Source organism: Microcaecilia unicolor, chromosome 7 (genome assembly GCF_901765095.1).
Source record: "Microcaecilia unicolor chromosome 7, aMicUni1.1, whole genome shotgun sequence".
In the NCBI taxonomy this organism is placed as follows: Eukaryota; Metazoa; Chordata; class Amphibia; order Gymnophiona; family Siphonopidae; genus Microcaecilia; species Microcaecilia unicolor.
Window position 1 is genome coordinate 199,681,198 of NC_044037.1, and position 20,074 is coordinate 199,701,271.

The 20,074-nt window shown below is 43.2% G+C and overlaps 1 protein-coding gene across 1 annotated transcript in view; it reads left to right on the forward strand.

Annotated features, from left to right (window-relative positions):
• The window catches only part of HECW2 (HECT, C2 and WW domain containing E3 ubiquitin protein ligase 2), a 535,594-nt gene that overhangs the window by 79,021 nt on the left and 436,499 nt on the right, over positions 1-20,074 (forward strand). The window contains exons 2-3 of the mRNA XM_030209455.1: positions 909-1,009; positions 12,262-12,436. The gene's annotated coding sequence lies outside the window, so the exon portion shown is untranslated. The remainder of the gene's footprint in view (positions 1-908; positions 1,010-12,261; positions 12,437-20,074) is intronic.

The following is a 20,074-nucleotide window of genomic DNA, read 5'->3' on the forward strand; positions in this document are numbered from 1 at the left end:
TGATACCCTGAGTCTGAGCTAAGTGTGCAGAGGCACTTTCAGTTGCCTCTTCTGTGATTCTGTTTGCTTGATTATTTTGAGGATTTTTAAATATTTGAGTGTCTTTCATGGATTTCCATTTAAGACTGACGCAGGCATAGACACGCCGAAACACGGCCCGTGTCGGGCCTACTTAATAAAGTACTCTTGATTGTTCCAGTCTTGAAGGTCCTTTTGTGCTTTTCTTTTTCTGTTCTTGTTTGTGTACTTTTGAACCCTCTCTTCTGTATCCTGTAATTTTATAAAAAGAAGATTTTCTGCACATAATAAGGCATTTATGCGCAACAATTCCTTTATAAAATTTCCCCATAGTACTTGAATATTGGTTTATTTTATGTATGATTGCATTTTATGCATGATTTTACATGGTATTATATACTGCATTGAATATTTTCAGATATGCAGTCAGCAAGTGGAAATTCTAATAAAATATAACACAAACATCAAAGTGAACACTATTTCCAATATACATCTATTTTAGTGTTTCTGATTTGAAGTTCATTAGATTTTGTTGAAATCAGTGTACTGATTAAAATGTCCAAGACTGCAGTTATAAAACATGTGGTGCTGATTATACCAGTTGAAAACAAATACACTCAATAAAGTAGTAAGGTGATAATAATATAAAATTCATACCATCATAGGAATGAACCTCACTCCTATGCCAAGGTATGCTGTTTTGCTGTTTCAACTGCACTTTTGTGAGAGCCATTTTAAGTTGTCACTTCTGTGTAAACCTGGAAATAAAATGTGCTTTTACTCAGCTGTGGTCCCTAGTTTGATTCTTGGATTCTGATTTAATAGATCAGACATTCCCCCTGTTCAGTATAATGCTACATCTTTTCTGACTTGTTGGTTGTTCTCATTAGATTCATTTGCTGTTGAAAACTGAAGAGGGCAAGACCTAATGTGTTGAAAATCTAAACCAGAATGTCCCAGCAGAGTGAAGAGAGAGACTGATAATAAACAGGTGAGGACACCATGGTAAAAATAAGTGATAAACAGAAGAGAATGTGTACAACTTCAGATAATTTATCATCTGTAGAAAATTGGCAGCTTGTTGCTTTACCTCATGTTTTTAAATGTCCATTGATGTCCCAAAACATTTGCTGTAGGACATCATACAATTAAAAAGAAAATGAAGAAATAACAAGCATAACCTGTAATTAAAAAAAAGAAATCATAAAATAAGTAAAAAGTTAAAATCTAGAGTCAAGTTTAAGTAGAAACAATAAAATGTAAAATATTTAGACCCTCATTTACAAAGCTGTGTTAGCTGTTACTGTTATTGTGCGTTACTTGTCATGTTAAAACAGTGCCACTGAGGGCGGAAGTTATAAACGTAGGCTACTGGTAAGTCGGGTTATTGTACCATAATTCAGGTTAGTTTTTAACACAGGGCTCCATTTTATGCAATGAGACCCTGTGCTAAAATAACCTGACTTATTGTAAAATAACCTGACTTGATAGAAGTGGAGGAGTAGCCTAGTGGTTAGTTCAGCAGGCTTTGATCCTGAGCAACTGGGTTCAATTCCCACTGTAGCTCCTTGAGACTCTGGGCAAGTCACTTAACCCTCCAATGCCCTAGGCACAAATAAGTACCTGTATACACTATGTAAACTGCTTTGAATGTAGTTGCAAAAACCACAGAAAGATGGTATATCAAGTCCCATTCCCTCTCTCTTAGTAGCCCATGTTTATAAGTCAGGTTATTTTAGCACAGGGTCTCATTGCATAAAATGGGACCCTGTGATAAAATGACCTGACAACAGCAATCCATGGAGATAACCCCACCCCCACCCTCAAATATCATGTTTGACCACTTTGGCACTGTTTGGGTACTGCTGGGGGGCAGCGCTAAGGTAGAGCCAAGTTATCCAGGTACCGATAAATTTTATTTATTTAGATTTTTGCTCAGACAGAGTGAATGTGCGAGTGTGTTTGTGTGTGTGTGTTTGACATAGAGTGAGGCTGTCTGTGTGAGAGTGTGTGTGTGAGAATGAGAGTGTGCGGCAGGGCCTCCCCCTCTGTCTCCTGCCCTCCTTCCCCCTTCCCCCTGTCTTGCCTCCCCTTCCCCTTCCCTTTTTTCTCCCCTCCCAGCTTCTGGGTCGTGGCCCCCCTCCCTCCGCCTTTCAGGGTCGTGGCCCCCCCTCCCTCCCTCCCTCGTTCAGGGTCCCTCCCTCCCACTGCCAAGTTCAGGCTGGCTCCCTCCCTCCCACGTTCAGGCAGGCAGGCTGGCTCGCTCCCTCCTTCCCTCCCACCCTCCGAAGTTCAGGCTGCCTGCCTGCCTGCCTGCCTGTCTGCCTCCCTCCCTCCCACGTTCAGGCTGGCTCGCTCCCTCCCTCCCTCCCACGTTCAGGCTGCTTTCCTCCCTCGTTTCCTCCCAAGTGTCAGTGCTCCGCCCTCGGCATCATCGCGTTGTGACGCGAGGGCGGGGTGATGGTAATCCTCCCTTCTTTGTTGCAGGCCGTTCGCTTCGTTTCACGATGCGTCTGACGTTCCGGCGCTGCTTTCATCTCTGTGTCTTCAAGTGTGGAATTTCTCTCTATGTCAGTGGTGTGGTTGTTAGCTTCTGCTTACGTCACGTTTCGTCGAGCGATGCGATTCGCTGAGTGTCAGTGCTCCGCCGTCGACGTCATCACGTTGTGACGCGAGGGTGGGGCAGACACTCATGGAGGAAAAGCGATCTACACAACTACAAATTTAGAACGTTGGGAGACTTGAGGCTTCATTAGAACATTGGAGGTGCGTTTTATATAGAGAGATGCGTAGTCATAAACTGTGCCTAACTGTAGGCGCCTGCTATGAGCAGGCGTAAATGCAGGCACCTACAGTTAAATGCAGTTTGGCCATCTATATCAATATGCATAACGAGGGTGTAGCTAGACGTCGTGGTGGGAGGGGGCCAGAACCCGAGATGGGGGGACACATTTTGGTCTGTCACCCCAGTGCCGCCGCCTCCCCCCGCCGCCTCGCCACCCTTCTGCTCCCTACCCACTGCCGCCGTAAATACCTTGGCTGGCGGGGTCCCCAATCCCCGCCAGCTGAAGCCTTCGTCCAGTGCCAGTCTCCGGCGCCGCTGCATTGCCTGCCCTGCTGTCTCTTCCCCTCACGTCCTTTCCTGGACTAGGGAAGTCAACGTGTAGTTTTGCATTTTTAAAACTATATATGTTCTGTCTAGAAAATGTACCCTCAGAAAAGGCAGATGAAGATCGATGTAGATGCTTTTTCTTTGTGCAAAATCCACAGGTTACAGCAGCCATGGACTTTGCATCTTCTCACATGGGTTCGAACACGGCCTCATAAACGAAGCTGAGAATATATTATGTATTCCGATTTAATGCACAGGAATGAAAATTGTCTCATTAAGAATGTATTATGTATGTGATTTTTGAGTTAAAACCCATCGGGAATCCCAACTGCATGAGTTTTATTCTGTTTTCACAAGATAAATGGGGCCTCCGAGACACATATATTATAAAGCATTTAAGTTGAACATTTGATCAGTTCAGATCATCCAAGCTGGCAAACAACTTTCTGCTGATAATTTTTCTGAGTCCTGAATCTGGGTGAATTAACCCCTGTATTCTTAAGAACTACTTAGCATCATGTTATCTGCTTTTATGCAAACATTGAACAAGGTGCTTAAAGTTGTTAGTAGATTAAAGGCCCTGTTTAGAAAAAAAGGCGCGCTAGCATTTTTAGCACACGCTAAACGTTACAGACACTCATAGGAATATGTGAGTATTTTTAGTGTTTAGCGCGCACTACAAACGCTAGCACCCCTTTAGTGCAGAGTAGTAAATAGGGCCCTAAGTGGCTATTGAACAGCATAATGAGACACCTAGAGTAACATAAGAACAGAAGAAAAGGCATGCTGAGTCAGAGCAAGGTTTATTAATAAGGCTACCAACTGGATCCAGATTCGCTGGACAGGGTTGATCCAGTCTTGCTTTTCTTAGAGAATATGATGGGGAAATCAGAACTACAAGTCTCTGCATGCAACAGGGTAAACCCTGTCCTGGATCAACCCTGTCCTGTAAATCTGGATCCAGTTACATAAGTACATAAGCACCGCCATACTGGGAAAAGACCAAGGGTCCATCAAGCCCAGCATCCTGTCTCCGACAGTGGCCAATCCAGACCTCAAGAACCTGACAAAAACCCAAAAACAAAACAAAAATTGAAATGTTCAATGGACTTTTCCTTCAGGAATCTGTCCAAACCCCCTTTAAACTCAGCAAGGCCAACTGCTGTCACTACATTCTCCGGTAACGAGTTCCAGAGTCTGTCTACGTGCTGAGTAACATAGTAACGTGTAACATAGTAGATGACGGCAGAAAAAGACCTGCACGGTCCATCCAGTTTGTAACTGTCATTTTCAGGGCACAGACCGTACAAGTCTGCCCAGCACTATCCCCGCCTCCCAACCACCAGCCCCGCCTCCAACCACCGGCTCTGGCACAGACTGTATAAGTCTGCCCAGCACTATCCCCGCCTTCCACCACCAGCTCTGGCACAGACCGTATAAGTCTGCCCAGCACTATCCCCGCCTCCCAACCACCAGCTCTGCCACCCAATCTCGGCTAAGCGCCTGAGGATCCATTTCTTCTGAACAGGATTCCTTTATGTTTATCCCACGTAAAGAAAACCTTTTTCCTATTTGTTTTAAATCTACCACATTCTAGCTTCATCTTATGTCCCCTGGTTCTATTATTCTTAGAAAGTGTAAACAAACGCTTCACATCTGTCCGCTCCATTCCACTCATTATCTTGTAGACTTCTATCATATCACCCCTCAGCCGCCTCTTCTCCAAGCTGAAGAGCCCTAACCGTCTTAGCCTTTCCTCATAGGGAAGTCCTCCCATCCCTTTTACCATTTTTGTCGCCCTTCTCTGCACCTTCTCCAATTCCTTTATATCTTTTTTGAGGTGCGGAGACCAGAACTGAACACAATACTCAAGGTGCGGTCTCACCATGGAGCGATACAACGGCATTATAACATCCTCGTGTTTGTTTTCCATCCCTTTATTTTATTTATTTATTTATTTATTGCATTTGTATCCCACATTTTCCCACCTCTTTGCAGGCTCAATGTGGCTTACAATACATCATGAATAGTGGAAATATATTAGAAAATACATATTTAGAGTTATAGGAGGATCTTGGTCAACATGATAATGATAAAACATGATAGTAGTATTACAAGAAGATATTGTATGACAGTCCTGAATATCTGTGGAGGAGTTGTGTGTATTCACATTGGTTGATCTTTATGGTATGCCTTGTTAAAGAGATGGGTCTTCCTTTCCTTTCCTTTCCTTTCCTAATAATACTCAACATTCTGTGCGCCTTCTTAGCTGCCGCAGCACACTGAGCAGAAGTTTTCAAAGTCTTATCCTCGATGACTCCCAGATCCCTTTCTAGGTCTGTAGCTCCTAACGCGGAACCTTGCATGACATAGCTGTAATTCGGGTTCTTCTTTCTCACATGCATCACTTTGCAGCCTTATCTATGATTCTCTCATCCTGTCTCTGGCAGTGGCCAGTGTGGGTAACAAGTACCTAGCAGATCCCATAAATGAGTATGTTAATTATGTTTAATCGGATTCATAATTATCTTTAGACATAGGAACATAAGAGTTGCCCTACTGGGTTAGATCAAGGGTCCATCTAGCCCAGTATCCTGTCACAAGTACCTGGTAGAGTTCCAAAAAGGAGCAGGATTCCATGCTAAACTCCAGGGCTAAGCAATGGTTTCCTCAGATCTATCTTAATGATGGTTTATGGACTTTTCCTCCAGGAATTTGTCCAAGTCTTTTCTAAATCCAGCTACATTAACTTTAATTATTGTAAACTTCTAACAAGAATAAAAATCTAAGCGTATAGTAAGAATTGTTTGAAATGCTCCATGTTGAAACTGTGCTAGCTTGTATGTTTCTTTTGTTGGTTAATTAAAAGATTTCACAATGTATCAAGCCTCTGGTTTTGTCTCGGACCAATAGAGCTATTATAATTCTTCACAGCAGTACTAGCTCAGTTGTTCCAGTGTTTCCTCCCCCCAAGTTGGAGGAAGCTGGGATGGAACAGTCTACAAACCCCATATTCTCTTCTTGTTTTCTAGCTAGGGATACTTTGCGTTGTTGCCTGGATTGAAGAGTGCGGATATGCTTTTTGTCCTTAAATTGATTACTTTGTGTCCCTAGACTGACTAAAAGATTGAAACAACATGTTAATTGCTTCTGATGGACAGTGTGCTGCTGTCAGACTTGTGAGTTCTTGTACCAAGTAGAACGCTGCTGAGTCCGGTACTCGGGCCAGGTTCTGCTTGGTGGCTGGGCAATCCTGGGTTTCACCTGCGCTGACTGCCATTCCCCAGAGGTTGAGCCGCTAGGTGTGGGCGGCCTGCAGGACTTACGGGACGGAGCTGGAAGCGGGATGATGAATGTATCGGCCAGGCAGTCAGCAGGTCAAGAGAGTAATCCAGGTAAAAGTGGCAGTCAGTAGGCAGGCGGCAGGCAAGAGAGTAATCCAGGTACAGGCAAGTCAGTAGGCAGGCGGCAGGCAAGAGAGTAATCCAGGTACAGGCAAGTCAGTAGGCAGGCGGCAGGCAAGAGAGTAATCCAGGTACAGGCGAAAGTCAGTAGGCAGGCGGCAGGCAAGAGAGTAATCCAGATGCAGGCGAAAGTCAGTAGGCAGGCGGCAGGCAGAAGGGTAATCTAGGTACAGGCAAAGTCAGCAATGAGGAACCAGTAGATAAGAAGCAGACTACAGAGTTAGAAACACCTACCAAAGTAGAAGCCGAAACATGGAGTCCAGGGAGAGCTCAGCTGATAAAGTGCTGGCGTCTGACATCAGCAGAGAGAAGAGGCACAGCCATAGGACAAGAGCAGGGGAAGGAGGAACCGGAAGACCAATAGGAGAGAAGCAGAGGAAGAGCAGACCCAGGTGGGTGGAAGCAAAGCAATCAAGGAGCCTGGAAGCCAGGCAGAGAGAGAGAAGAAACAGGTGCATGGAAGCAAAGCAATTAAGGAGCCTGCAACCACCACTCTCTGAACAAATCCAGAGACAACTACACACACATGGCTCAGGCAGTGCCAGTCAAGTGTGCATGTCGACGGGACCCTGAGCAGCCTGAGGACGCTGTTTGCGTTGAGGTAGGGGACATGACAGTTGCATACTTCCATTACCTGACAGGCAGTGTTGGAGGTGGACTAATAATTTATCATTCCAGGTTTGCTTCTGCTTCTTCCTCGCTCCTCTCCCCCATCTTAGTTTTCTGTAAATGCTCTTAGTATCGATGTCATTGACTGAAGCCTTTTACTACTGATTTTTATAAAGTAAAGTGAATAGCTAGGGTTGTAAAGTACCTCTCAGTTAGCTCTGCAATGGGCAGCTGAGAATCAGACCATTCGAGGAATTTGTGTAGGTACAACATGTGAATGTTCTTCTGTAATCTGAAACTAGTTGATATGGAAAAGTGTGTAGCATATTTCCTAAACAAGCTATTGGAAGTACGTCATGTGTTTGATTGTTTGCTTCAACATTTAATGAAAGATTAGTAACAGGGGAAACACATTCGTTCCTTGGCATGTGGAACACAGTTGGGTTACCAAAAAGCATCCAGTCTCATGTTTTTCCCACAGTAGCTGCTTTAGCTAGAGTGTGAACCAACTGTTGATTGTGCATTGTCAATTATGACAGCAAATATTCAAAACTGCCAAAGCCTTGACCTTGTGTTTTAAGAAATCTGTGAGTAGGAACGACTTGAACAACAACTCTCACATTTTAAGCCTTACACTGGTAATTTTAGCACATTTCTTTACAGGCTGTGTGTATTAAGAATGTCAGTTCATTTAATTAGGTTTGAAAATTTGTACTTAGGCGTCTACTGCAGTAGGAACAGGATCAACACCCAAATGTTCCAGAAGCTGCTTAAGTTGGTGGCACACCAGAAAAATGTGCTGCTGCCCTAAGATTCAAGAATAAATTAAGTGCAGACTTAACAAGTTAAATAAGAGGGATAATAGTTTTCAAAGCCAATGTCTTCCCCTTCCCCAAATGCATTAAAAGCCATGTAACTGTGAGGAAATTAATGGCACTGGAGCAGGATATTGGTGGCGAGAAGGTAACCTCTTTGGAAATCTCTCCGACACAAAAATCACCAATTGCTCCTCTGCCTACATGACAAAATAACAATTCAGCACAAGCCCCCACACTCTTGCTGTTCCCCCTACACGACAAGGCACTTAGAGCTCTTGGAAGCTTAACTCATCCTGCCAAAGTCTTCCTGATGTGGTATCAGTGGTTAGTGTATCTGGGTTTAAAAAAAGGGTTGGGCAAGTTGCTGGATGAAAAGTCCAGTCTGCTGTTGAGAGAGCCATGGGGAAAGCCACTGCTTGTCTCTGGGATCAGTACCATGAATTTTGCAACTATTTGGGATTCTGTCACATACTTCTGACCTGAATTGGCCACTGCTGGAAGCAGGATACTGGGCTAGATGGTCTGACCCAGCATGGCTATTCTTATGTTCTTATCCAGTGCAGCCAGAACTCTGCCTGTTTCATAGCACCGAGTGCTTTTCTCCTCATGTAGGTGAAAATGTGGAGGAGTGCTGAGCCTGTCCTATTTTGACAGTGACGGGCAATGCTGCAGGAGGAAAACACCCCTTCTCCTGTGACAGGGGAGGGAGAAGCCATTCAGAGAATTCTAGGTCCTGAGGAGATTTGAGGCATGGGCGGTTGACTGCTCAAGTCTGGATTGTGAATTGCAAGGATACAGGCAGGGCAGAGCTGAAAAAAGAAGCAAAGGCTAAAATAGCAAAATGTATTTTATGTTTCAACGTTTTTATTGATGATTTCACAACAATAAATCCATTACATATCCAGCTATACAAAGTAATGGCTGCACCAGGTCTGATACAATATAAATATGTCATCATATTTTCCATTTCCCCCCCTCCCCCCTTCCATACCTTCTATTGTACAACATCATGTTATCCAGATGGACTCCAAATACAACAACAGGACAATACTTTGCATAGGAAAAACAGTGCATACTTGAAACCCCTCCCAACTTATATTCCTTCCCTCCTTATTATCTCACCATCCCCTTCAACTATCAACAATTTTAGATAACATTCCAGCGTGTTAGTCATAACCTAACAACACAAAACTATATAATTTGTGCATCATAATATGCCTTACTAAACAGAACAATCTCTATATCCCCCTTCCTCCTCCTCTACCCTCCCTTATATGGAGTATTCTTGTTATTGCATTCCACATTTATCTACCTTTTCCCCGTCAACTCCCCAGGTAGCCTGGTTTCTTATGACCCCCTGGGGCAATCGACGGCAATGCAGTAGACTCTGTCCCTTATCTCTATCCCTATCCCTCTCCCACCCCCCTTCCCTAATTCGTATCTACCCCCTTCCCATGCAGCCCTTCCCTATCCACATTGTCCTATTAGTAGTCATTATCTTGTCTTTCTGATGCTCCCCGCGGAAGATTATTTAGTATTTCACTACGCGTTCTTGGAGATACTTGACGTAGGTAAGGTCCCCATTCTGCTAGAAATTTCTGTTGCTGCTTAGGCGAGTGTCTCGCCCCTCGTGATTCCCATAGCATACGCTGGTGAATTTTGTTCCTCCAATACCAATAGGAGGGAGGCCTGTCCAGTACTCAGTGATTAAGAATACATTTCATCCCCACTATACACAATTTGCTTAAAAACAGTTTTTCGGTTTGAGTGCCTACTCTCCACTGATTGGTAACACTGTATAGCATCCGTTCGAAGGTAAGGTTTACTTGGTAGCCCAATACTTTTCTAAAGAAACAGGAAAGTGCTGACCAAAACGTCTTGATATGCCTACATTGTCACAGGCAATGCAGGAATGTGGCTCTCCTGATTACATTTTTGGCAATTGTCGGATCCCACTATGCCCGCATGATATGCTATTATTTATGTAAAATAGGCTCTGTGCACCACTCTGAACTGGAATTCCTGAAGTTCTGCACTATATACAACTCGTGTCACTCCCACCAACGATGTCATAGCAAAATGTATTTTAAAAAGCATTCATTAAGAACTGCAGAAAGATTAGTTCTGAAAAAAAATATTTTAACTCTTCTAATGCATTCTTTTCAAGAACAAGGGAATCTTCTGTATGTCTAAAGTAGCAGTCCAACACTTGTTGATTTACGGTTACAAGTTATACAATAGCATCAGTAAACCAAAATTCAAATTACTACGTGCTTTAAAGGACAAACACCATTCACACTTCATACTGTGAAGCATTAGAAAAGCAATCTGTACCTGGTAAATGTCTATAAGCAAGCACATGTCAAGTTAACCTTGAATTTGATCTTTTGAAAGATATAATACTAAGGGGCCCTTTTACAAAGGCCCGATAGGTGCAACTCACATGCAGCGCGCACTGAAACGACTACCGTCAGGCTACAGCACCCCCTGACGGTAATTTCAGATTTGGCACGCCTATACCGCCGGGATGATTTGTTTAATTAGGGGTCCTTTTACTAAGCCGCAGTAAAAAGTGGCCCAGCGCGTGTATTGGGCACGCGCTGGGCCAGTTTTTACTGCAGCTAAAAAAAAGGGATTTTTTTAATGGGACGGGAAAAGGGCCTGCAGTAAAAGTGAAACCAGCGCGCACCCAAAACTGGCCTGAACCCATAACGCCACCCATTGATCTAGCGGTAAGGGCACACGCTGTACACACGCGGTGACTGGTCAGTGCGCGATTCACCGCTGGAAACGACGCATGTGGGAGGAAATAAATAAATAAATCATCCAGGCAGTATGGGCACATGCCAAATCTGAAATTACTGCCGGGGGGGGGGGGGGGGGGGTGGCACGGTAGCCTAACGGTAGTCTCATTTTAGCACATGCTGCATGCGAGTAGCGCCTAACACGCCTTTGTAAAAGAGCCCCTTATTTCCTCCCATGCACGTAGTTTCCAGTGTTAATCAGCACTTGGCGCACGCTGACCAGTCACCGTGTGTGTAGATCATGAGCCCTTACTGCTAGATCGATGGGTGACGTTAAGGGCTCAGGCTGGTTTTGGGTGCATGCTGGTTTCAGTTTTACCGCCGTCCCATTTCCTGTCCCGTTAAAAAAAGCCCCTTTTTTTAGATGCAGTAAAAACTGGCCCTACACTACCGCAGGCCACTTTTTACTGTGGCTTAGTAAAAGGACCCCTAAGCCAGCCTAAATTTAGTTAAGTTGCTCATGTTACCACTTTGTTGAGATCTGCTCTCTTTTCAGTGTTTAGTAGTGTCCCAGTTTATCAGGCCTGCATACAGCTGGTGGTAGGATACTCAGACAGAAGGATGTCTTCCCAAAGAATATCAGGAAACAGACACAGAGCTTTGTGTGGCATCAACTTGAAAGGCGATATAGTATATCAAGCTGTAATAAACATAATGGTTGATGATGGGGGTGGTAGAATCTGATTTTCTTTCTCTCTTTTTTTTAATAGCTCACATATATGTATATATTCATTGCAAGTACATAAATATACATTAAGTACATGAATTTTATTCACTGCAAATAGATGGACTTCAAGAGAGACAACTGATTGGTCAGTCTATGGTTTTTGTTTTTCCAAATAGACCAAGTTCATTGTAGCATAAATATTCAGTTTGTGGCATTTAATGGTGGTTTTTTTTTTTTTTTTTGGGGGGGGGGGGGGGGGGGGTCACTGCCAGCATTACACCTGGATATTCAGTGCCAGACCATGTCTATGCACCACATGGAGAAAGCTAGGAGGATATGCAGATGGGCTGCAAGTCCTCCACAGCACCACCTTATCACCCTATATATATGCTACTGCACTACTCTCCTAAGAAGATATCACAAATATAGCAGCTATATTAGACTGTAGACCATGTATCTGAGTTATAACCAATCTTTTGCTAGCAAAGACCAAAAACTGGCTAACCCTGAACCATAAAGGAAAATCCCTTTCTCTCACCCTTAGAGGTCCGCAGATTCAGCATCCAATGAGTGATGAATAGGTTTCAATCTGACAAGTCCTTGCTCTGCAATGCAACTGAATTCTCTGTCAAGCTGTGAATCAGCTCTTGAATTCTTTGTGCTGAACTTAGCACAGAAAGATACAATTCATAGATGTTATAGACAGTTCAAGCCGCCTCCTCAGAGAGATGCATACCCCATCAGATGTTCTTTTCTTCTTCTCTCCTAGCCCAACTCACTCTCCCAAGCCAAGGGTTGGCACTGCCCTTCAGGGTCCCCAGGTGATGATCTAGGACCAATCAGGAACCGTATACATCTGTCCAGCAGATTACATATGATCACCACAATGAGAGGCCTTGGACTTCCAGAAAGACCACCTTATCAGGAATAGTCTTGCCACGAAGGTAAGCAATAAGCATTACGTCATTCATGTCCTGCAGTGCAAAACTCTCCTCCACAGTTTCACACAAGGTACCGGAGGCTCTGTGCGTCTGTGAACTTCTCCACCGCAGCTTCCCATGATATAAACTGGAGGCTAGTGCAAGTAAACAGCATGTCCCTTGGATGATGTCAGCTTCAGGATGTCATGCAGAATCCATGTTATTCTTGTTCAGAAAAGATGGTTCATGGCCTAACCAGGCCTCAGGCCTACCAAAGGTGAGATAAAGAGGATACCCCTATAGTACTTAGCTGAAGGCTTGCCTAGGGTGTCAGATACACTTGGGTCAGCCCTGAATATAATGCTTTCACCAGCATTTTTTACTGTGGGGATGGTTTTAGTAGGGTAGGGTCTGTGCTTGTTTTATGCCACATATATTGCATAAAATAGAAACCAACAAGTTCCATTTTGGACTCATCAGACTACAACATTTTCTCCCATGTGCATAGGCGCCAGCATTTCAAAATGATTGGGGGTGCCGTACTCAAAGCAAATTACCCCTTCTTGGATGTGATAAAGTAGCTTGCTCAGTACTGAGGGTGCTCAGAACCCAAAGAGCTGGCTCCTGTGCCCACATGTATAAAGTGTCACCTAAGTGTTTGTTTGCAAATGCTGTGTACATATCATATGACTTTTCTTCCGCTTTTGACAACTGTATTCTGTCTGCCATTATTATAAACTATAAGGTATGCATATTTTGTAGAAAAATGCATCACGGGTGGGGGATCAGTTGGAGAGGGGCTCCACTGACAAATTTTACCCAGGCACCTTTTGATCTAGAACTGGTCCTGTTTTTTAATTGTGAACTTGCATGAACAGCTTTATTTAGCAGAACAAACACTGACTTTGAACAACGGCTGGATGGTTGAATTTGGAATGTAATAGTTTACTGATTTTGGTGCTGCTTTGGAGACGCAATTTGAGCCATCCCAGCTCTCCACAGACAGCCATTACCTACTTTTATTCAGAAGATTTATTGGGATAATATTGTGTCTGCAGTACTGTCAGGAAACTGAACTGAGAAACTAACTAGATGCTGAACTCATTTTTCACTATTAAAGATGAAAGAAGGCAGGAATAGTTTTGCTGTCTGTCACCTGAAAGACATTCTGAAAACTACAGGACGAGCAGCTAAAACCTGCAATTGAGATTGAAAGTGTCACTCAAAGGACTAAAAAAAAAAAAAAAAAAAAAAAAATTACACACCATAATGATGCGCTGTCTCCACTCCTTTCTGATTTTGTTGTACTGATGTTATAGAGTGCGGTATTGTTACTTGTGTTTCTTTAACTGCTGTGTCCTGCTATATATCTTCTACCTTTTGTAACATTACTATAAAGGTCTTTCTCATGACCCATCTTTTGTGTTACAAGACAGAAAAGACACAATATTGGAGATTTTGTAATCTACTCATTATCAAAAGACTCCTGAAGCAGGCCTCAGGCTGAAACACAGTACTGTGTCGAGTCTTTGATCAGTAAATCTTCTTAAAGCACCAAGGACCTTGTTTACTAAGGTGCGTTAGTGTTTTTAGTGTGCCTACACTTAGCGCGTGCGCTAACCATGTAGGCGCCTATAGGGATATTGTAGGCACGTACATGGTTAATGCGCGTACATGGTTAACATGCGTTAAAAACGTTAACGTGCCTTTAACGCTGCTTAGTAAACAGGGCCCCAAGTTTGCTTCCCTTGTTTCTGGAGTCTGTGGTCCATTTCCCACCATCCTTTTGCCTCTGCTAGAACCAGCCACTCTCCATCAGACATCTTCTGATGATGTGCTTCTCAGTCTATGAGGCCACTGTTACTCCACATACATCAATAGAAACCACAAAACTTCAAAAGGAAAATAAGGACTATTTTTAAGTGCTCCCTGCTGACTGGGTATTTCACAGTCTGTTCAATAAATAAAACACATTGCAGGGAAAAAGGAAAAAGAATGCAAGGAAATGTGACATTTTCTGTTTTATTACCTGTGCAGATGGATCATGTAACTAAGATATATACAGTGGGACCCCAATATAATGGTAATTGTCTATGGCTCGTATTTGATTTATTCTTGCTGTACACTGTCTTGAGTGAATTCCTTCAAAAAGGCAGTAAATAAATCCTAATAAATAAATAATAAATAACGTGCCCTGCAATAACACAAATCTATCATGTCTTGGCTCCCCTTTTTTTTACATACAGCTCCTTTTGCAACAGATCAGTTTTTGGTTCAATTGTGTTCATGTTCTATTGACCCCGCTATAACGTGACACCACATTTAACACAATGATATTTTATGGATCCCAATCATAGCATTATATCAGGGTTCCACTCTATATCTGTGTCTATGTAAGAACATAAGTGTTGCCATACTGGGAAAGATTGAAGGTCCATCGAGCCCAGTATGCTGTTTCCAACAGTGGCCAATCCAGTCACAAGTATAGTAACATAGTAGATGACGGCAGAAAAAGACCTGCACGGTCCATCCAGGCTGCCCAACAAGATAAACTCATATGTGCTACTTTTTGTGTATACCTGACCTTGACTTGTTTCTGCCATTTTCAGGGCACAGACCGTAGACGTCTGCCCAGCACTAGCCCCACCTCTCAACCACTAGCCCCGCCTCCCACCACCGACTCTGCCACCCAATCTCGGCTAAGTTTCTGAGGATCCATTCCTTCTGAACAGGATTCCTTTATGTTTATCCCACGCATTTTTGAATTCCGTTACCGTTTTCATCTTCACCACCTCCCGCGGGTGGGCATTCCAAGTATCCACCACTCTCTCCGTGAAAAAATACTTAAAGACATTTTTCTTGAGTCTGCCCCCCTTCAATCTCATTTCATGTGCTCTAGTTCTACTGCCTTCCCATCTATGGAAAAGGTTCATTTGCGGATTAATACCTTTCAAATATTTGAATGTCTGCATCATATCACCCCTGTTTCTCCTTTCCTCCAGGGTATACATGTTCAGGTCAGCAAATCTCTCCTCATACATCTTGTAAAGCAAATCCCATACCATTCTCATAGCTTTTCTTTGCTCCGCTTCAATTCTTTATACATCCTTAGCAAGATACGGCCTCCAAAACTGAACACAATACTCCAGGTGGGGCCTCACCAACGACTTATACAGGGGCATTAAAACCTCTTTTCTTCTGCTGTCACACCTCTCTCTATACAGCTTAGCAACCTTCTAGCTAAGGCCACCGCCTTGTCACACTGTTTCGTCGCCTTCAGATCCTCAGATACTATCACCCCAAGATCCCTCTCCCCGTCTGTACATATCAGACTCTCACCGCCTAACACATATGTCTCCCATGGATTTCTACACCCTAAGTGCATCACTTTGCATTTCTTCGCATTGAATTTTAATTGCCAAACCTTAGACCATTCTTCTAGCTTCAGCAGATCCTTTTTCATGTTTTCCACTCCCTCCTGGGTGTCCACTCTGTTACAAATCTTAGTATCATCCGCAAAAAGGCAAACTTTAACTTCTAACCCTTCGGCAATGCCACTCACAAATATATTGAACAGAATCGGCCCCAGCACCGATCCCTGAGGCACTCCACTACTCACCTTTCCCTCATCCGAGCGAATTCCATTAACCACCACCCTCTGGTGTCTGCCTGTCAACCAGTTCCTAATCCAGTTCACCAAGTCAGGTCCTATTTTCAGCCTGTCAAGTTTATTCAAGAGCCTCCTGTGGGGAACCGTGTCAAAAGGTTTGCTGAAATCTAAGTAGATTACGTCTATAGCACGTCCATGATTCAATTCTCCGGTCACCAAATCAAAGAATTCAATGAGATTCGTTTGGCACGATTTACCTTTGATTCACAGATTGCCTCGTGGCGTTGACGTTCAGGAGGCCGAGATCAGCAGATTGGGAAAGATCGTAGGTGCATCCTTCAACGGGATACACTGGAGAGACAATCGTAGGTGTATCCTTTAACGGGCAAGCTCCCAAAACAGTACAGTATATTTTATGCTTCTTATCCTAGAAATAAGCAGTAGATTTTCCCAAGTCCATCTTAATAATGGCTTGTAGACTTTTCTTTTAGGAAATTATCTAAACGTTTTTTAAACCCCGCTAAGCTAACTGCTTTTACCACATTCTCTGGCAACAAATTCCAGAGTTTAATTATACATTGAGTGAAGAAACATTTTCTCTGATTTGTTTTAAATTTCTTACTTTGTAGCTTTATTGAGTGCCCCCTAGTCCTAGTATATTTAGAAACAGTAAACAAGCGATTCACACCTACCCATTCCAGTCCACTCATTATTTTATAGACCTGTATCATATCTCCCCTCAGCCGTCTTTTCTCCAAGCTGGAGCGCTAGCCGCTTCAGCCTTTCCTCATAGGGAAGTCGTCCCATTCCCTTTATCATTTCATCTCCCTTCTCTGTACCTTTTCCAATTCCACTATATCTTTTCAGAGATGCAGTGACCAGAATTGCACACAGTATTCAAGGTGCAGTCACACCATGGAGCGATACAAAGGCATTATAACATCCTCATTTTTGTTTTCCATTTCTTTCCTAATAATACCTATCATTATATTTGTTTTCTTTGCTGCAGCTGCACACTGAGCAGAGGGTTTCAACGTATCGTCAATGAGCAGAGGGTTTCAACGTATCGTCAATGATGACACTTAGATCCTTTTCCTGGTCAGTGATTCTAATGTGGAACCTTGCATCATGTAGCTATAGTTCGGGTTCCTCTTTCCCACATGCATCATTTTGCACTTGCTCACATTAAACATCATCTGTCATTTGGATGCCCACTCTCCCAGTCTTGTAAGGTCGTCTTGCAATTTTTCACAGTCCTCTTGAGATTTAACAACTTTAAATACATTTGGGCTCATTTTCGAAAGAGAAGGACGTCCATCTTTTGACATAAATCGGAAGATGTACGTCCTTCTCCCAGGGATGTCCAAATCGGTATAACCGAAACCCGATTTAGGACGTCCCCAACTGCACTCCATTGCAAGGACGGCCAAAGTTTAAGGGGGCGTGTCAGAGGCGTAGCGAAGGCGGGCGTGCCTAACACTTGGACGTCCTTGACCCATAATCAAAAAAAACAAGGACGTCCCTGATGAGCACTTGGCCGTTTTCACTCGGACCTGTTTTTCTTACGACCCATACTTCAGCAACTTGTCCAAACTTTTTAAAGCCAAGCTTTACAACTAGATTCATATTTCATTTAGTGATAGACATATTTCCTCTCGCTGTAGATCCAAATCATTTTTTCCCCTAAGGTCTTGGATTGGTTAAAGTTTCCTGCACATAGCTGGATTATTTTACGCATATTTCTGTGCGTGTTGCTTTCTATCGAGTAACTTGGTCCTGGACTTCATTTTCCAATATGACAATAAAGCCTGCCAAGCCTATAATTGTACAGTGTGTAATACCAGTTGACAGCTAGTCTGTTCTTTGGATCTCATTTCTGTGCTCTCATGAACCTGCCTAGTGATCTCTGTTACTCAGCTGCACAACTCTGTTTTTATTAGTTGCTGAATAATTGAATGTTCTCGCCATGTGTGTTTCCTCTATTTCTTATCACTTTGGAGGCAATCAGTCTGCAAGTGGCTCTTTTTTCATGAAGTGCTTTGGGATTCAGGGGATATATAACTTGCAGGTCTGCAGTTCTTGACATCTGTAATAAGACTGTCTCTAGCACAAGAACCACTTAAGGACGGACACAGAGTGCTTTCAGGAGCTCTCTAGTGTTATAAGAAACAATATTCTGCCTTGTACTTAATGTTTTTGGTACCTCTGGTTAGTTTCCTTTCTGCATTTCTGTGATGAAAATTGGCATACAAAATAATACCAGCAGTTGTGATTTCTTATCTCTTCCCCCTCCACTTAAAACGGCGGTCTTCAACACGCGGCCTGCGCAGACCATTTTTGCAGTCCTCATATCCAGCGATTCCCCCACCCCCCCACCAACTGTGGGTAGAGAAAAGACCCCGTGAAGCTCCATTGGTTCGTGTGTGCCTGCATGGACACATTGATGCATATCTGTGCTCACACAAATGCTGGTCAGTTCACCTCTTCTTGTGCGTGCGCATCAATGTGATTACACAGTGACATGCAAGCTAGCAGAGCTTCACGGGGCCTTTTCTGTACCCGCAGGAACAGTAAAACCTCTCAATGTCGCTGCTCAGCTCAGCCAGAAATGGCCGCATCCATCAGGTGAGCAAACATTGCTTTCTGTTTTGGTGTGTGAAGTGTTAAGTATGAAGATTTAAAAATGCCATCGTCAGCAAACATAAATGTGCCCCTGGGAGCAGCTCTTATCAGTTTGACTACAAATTTTCATGTCTTGGTGGCCTACTTTCAGACAACGTTTTGCCCACATAGTTCATTTTGAAAACAGTGGTCTCCTGAAGGACTGATTGACTCTCATGCCAGTCTGCTCTGCTCTGCTCTGCTGTACTAACTTCTAGTTGTCTACCACTCTGAGGAAACCCAGTATAAATATGAGCTTAGATTTTGTAAGACGCCCTTGGTACATTCTTTTCCTTTTATATCCAGAGAACTATTAAGGATAAAATAATTTCTTTCCTTTGGGCTCTTGTGGGATTGGGAAGATTAATAGTAACACAGAAACAGAGAAAACCATGGCAGGTAAAGACTATAAGGCCGAATCCATCAGGTGAGTAATGTTGCTTTCTGTTTTGGTGTGTGAAATATTAAGTCTGTATTTCATTCTGATTTAACAGTTTCAAGTTCTTATCTTTGACTATTATATTGGATTTTTCCACCCAAAATGGAAGATATTACATTTGTGAGAACTCCCCTCCCCGGGTACATTCTTTTCCTTTTATATCCAGAGGATTATTAAGGATAAAAATAATTTCTTTCCTTTGGGCTCATGTGGGATGGGTAGGATTAATAATAACACAGAAACAGAGTCTCATTTTTGGTTTTTGTAACTGTTAACAAACCAAAACAAAGTGATTAAAATAATCTATCCTTGTAGAATCAAAATTAACAATAAAAATTATATTTTTAAGCCTAAAATCTTCTCGTGTCCACTTTGCAGACCTTTACATGGAAAAGCTTGGAGACCATTGCCATAAACTATCATCAGCAGTTAAATGTGAGAGTTTTGTGTTGCAAACTTATAATTTAGCCCAAGCAAATTATCAGCTGATCATGCTGGCTGGCTGACTGCCTGATTGTAGCTGGGCAGTCAATAGTTTGAAACTCATTTGGGTCACCTTCTTAACAGCTAGGCTAGATTCCCAGCAAAGCCTCCTTGTGACTCTGGACAAGTCACTTAACTCTCTATTGCCCCAGGTATAAAAGGGCAGCATATCAAATCCCAATCCCTTTCCCTCCAACCACTTTAGGAACCGTCCCTTTGATGTTTTTGATGCTACGGTGCCCCCTTCTAGTGAGGTCAGCACATTGCATGAAGCTTTTTGAGGTACACTGGGTACTGTGCCAAGCTACTTGCCCAATAGCCAAATGCAGCACCACCTCAGTCATGAACTTGCGTGACTCAGAATACTTCCTCTTCAGAAGGCCCTTGTCACATGCAGTTTAGGGAGTCCCCTGCAGTGAATGCCTCCATTCACCATTATTCTCATTTAGCCTTTGTCCTTTGACTCAGT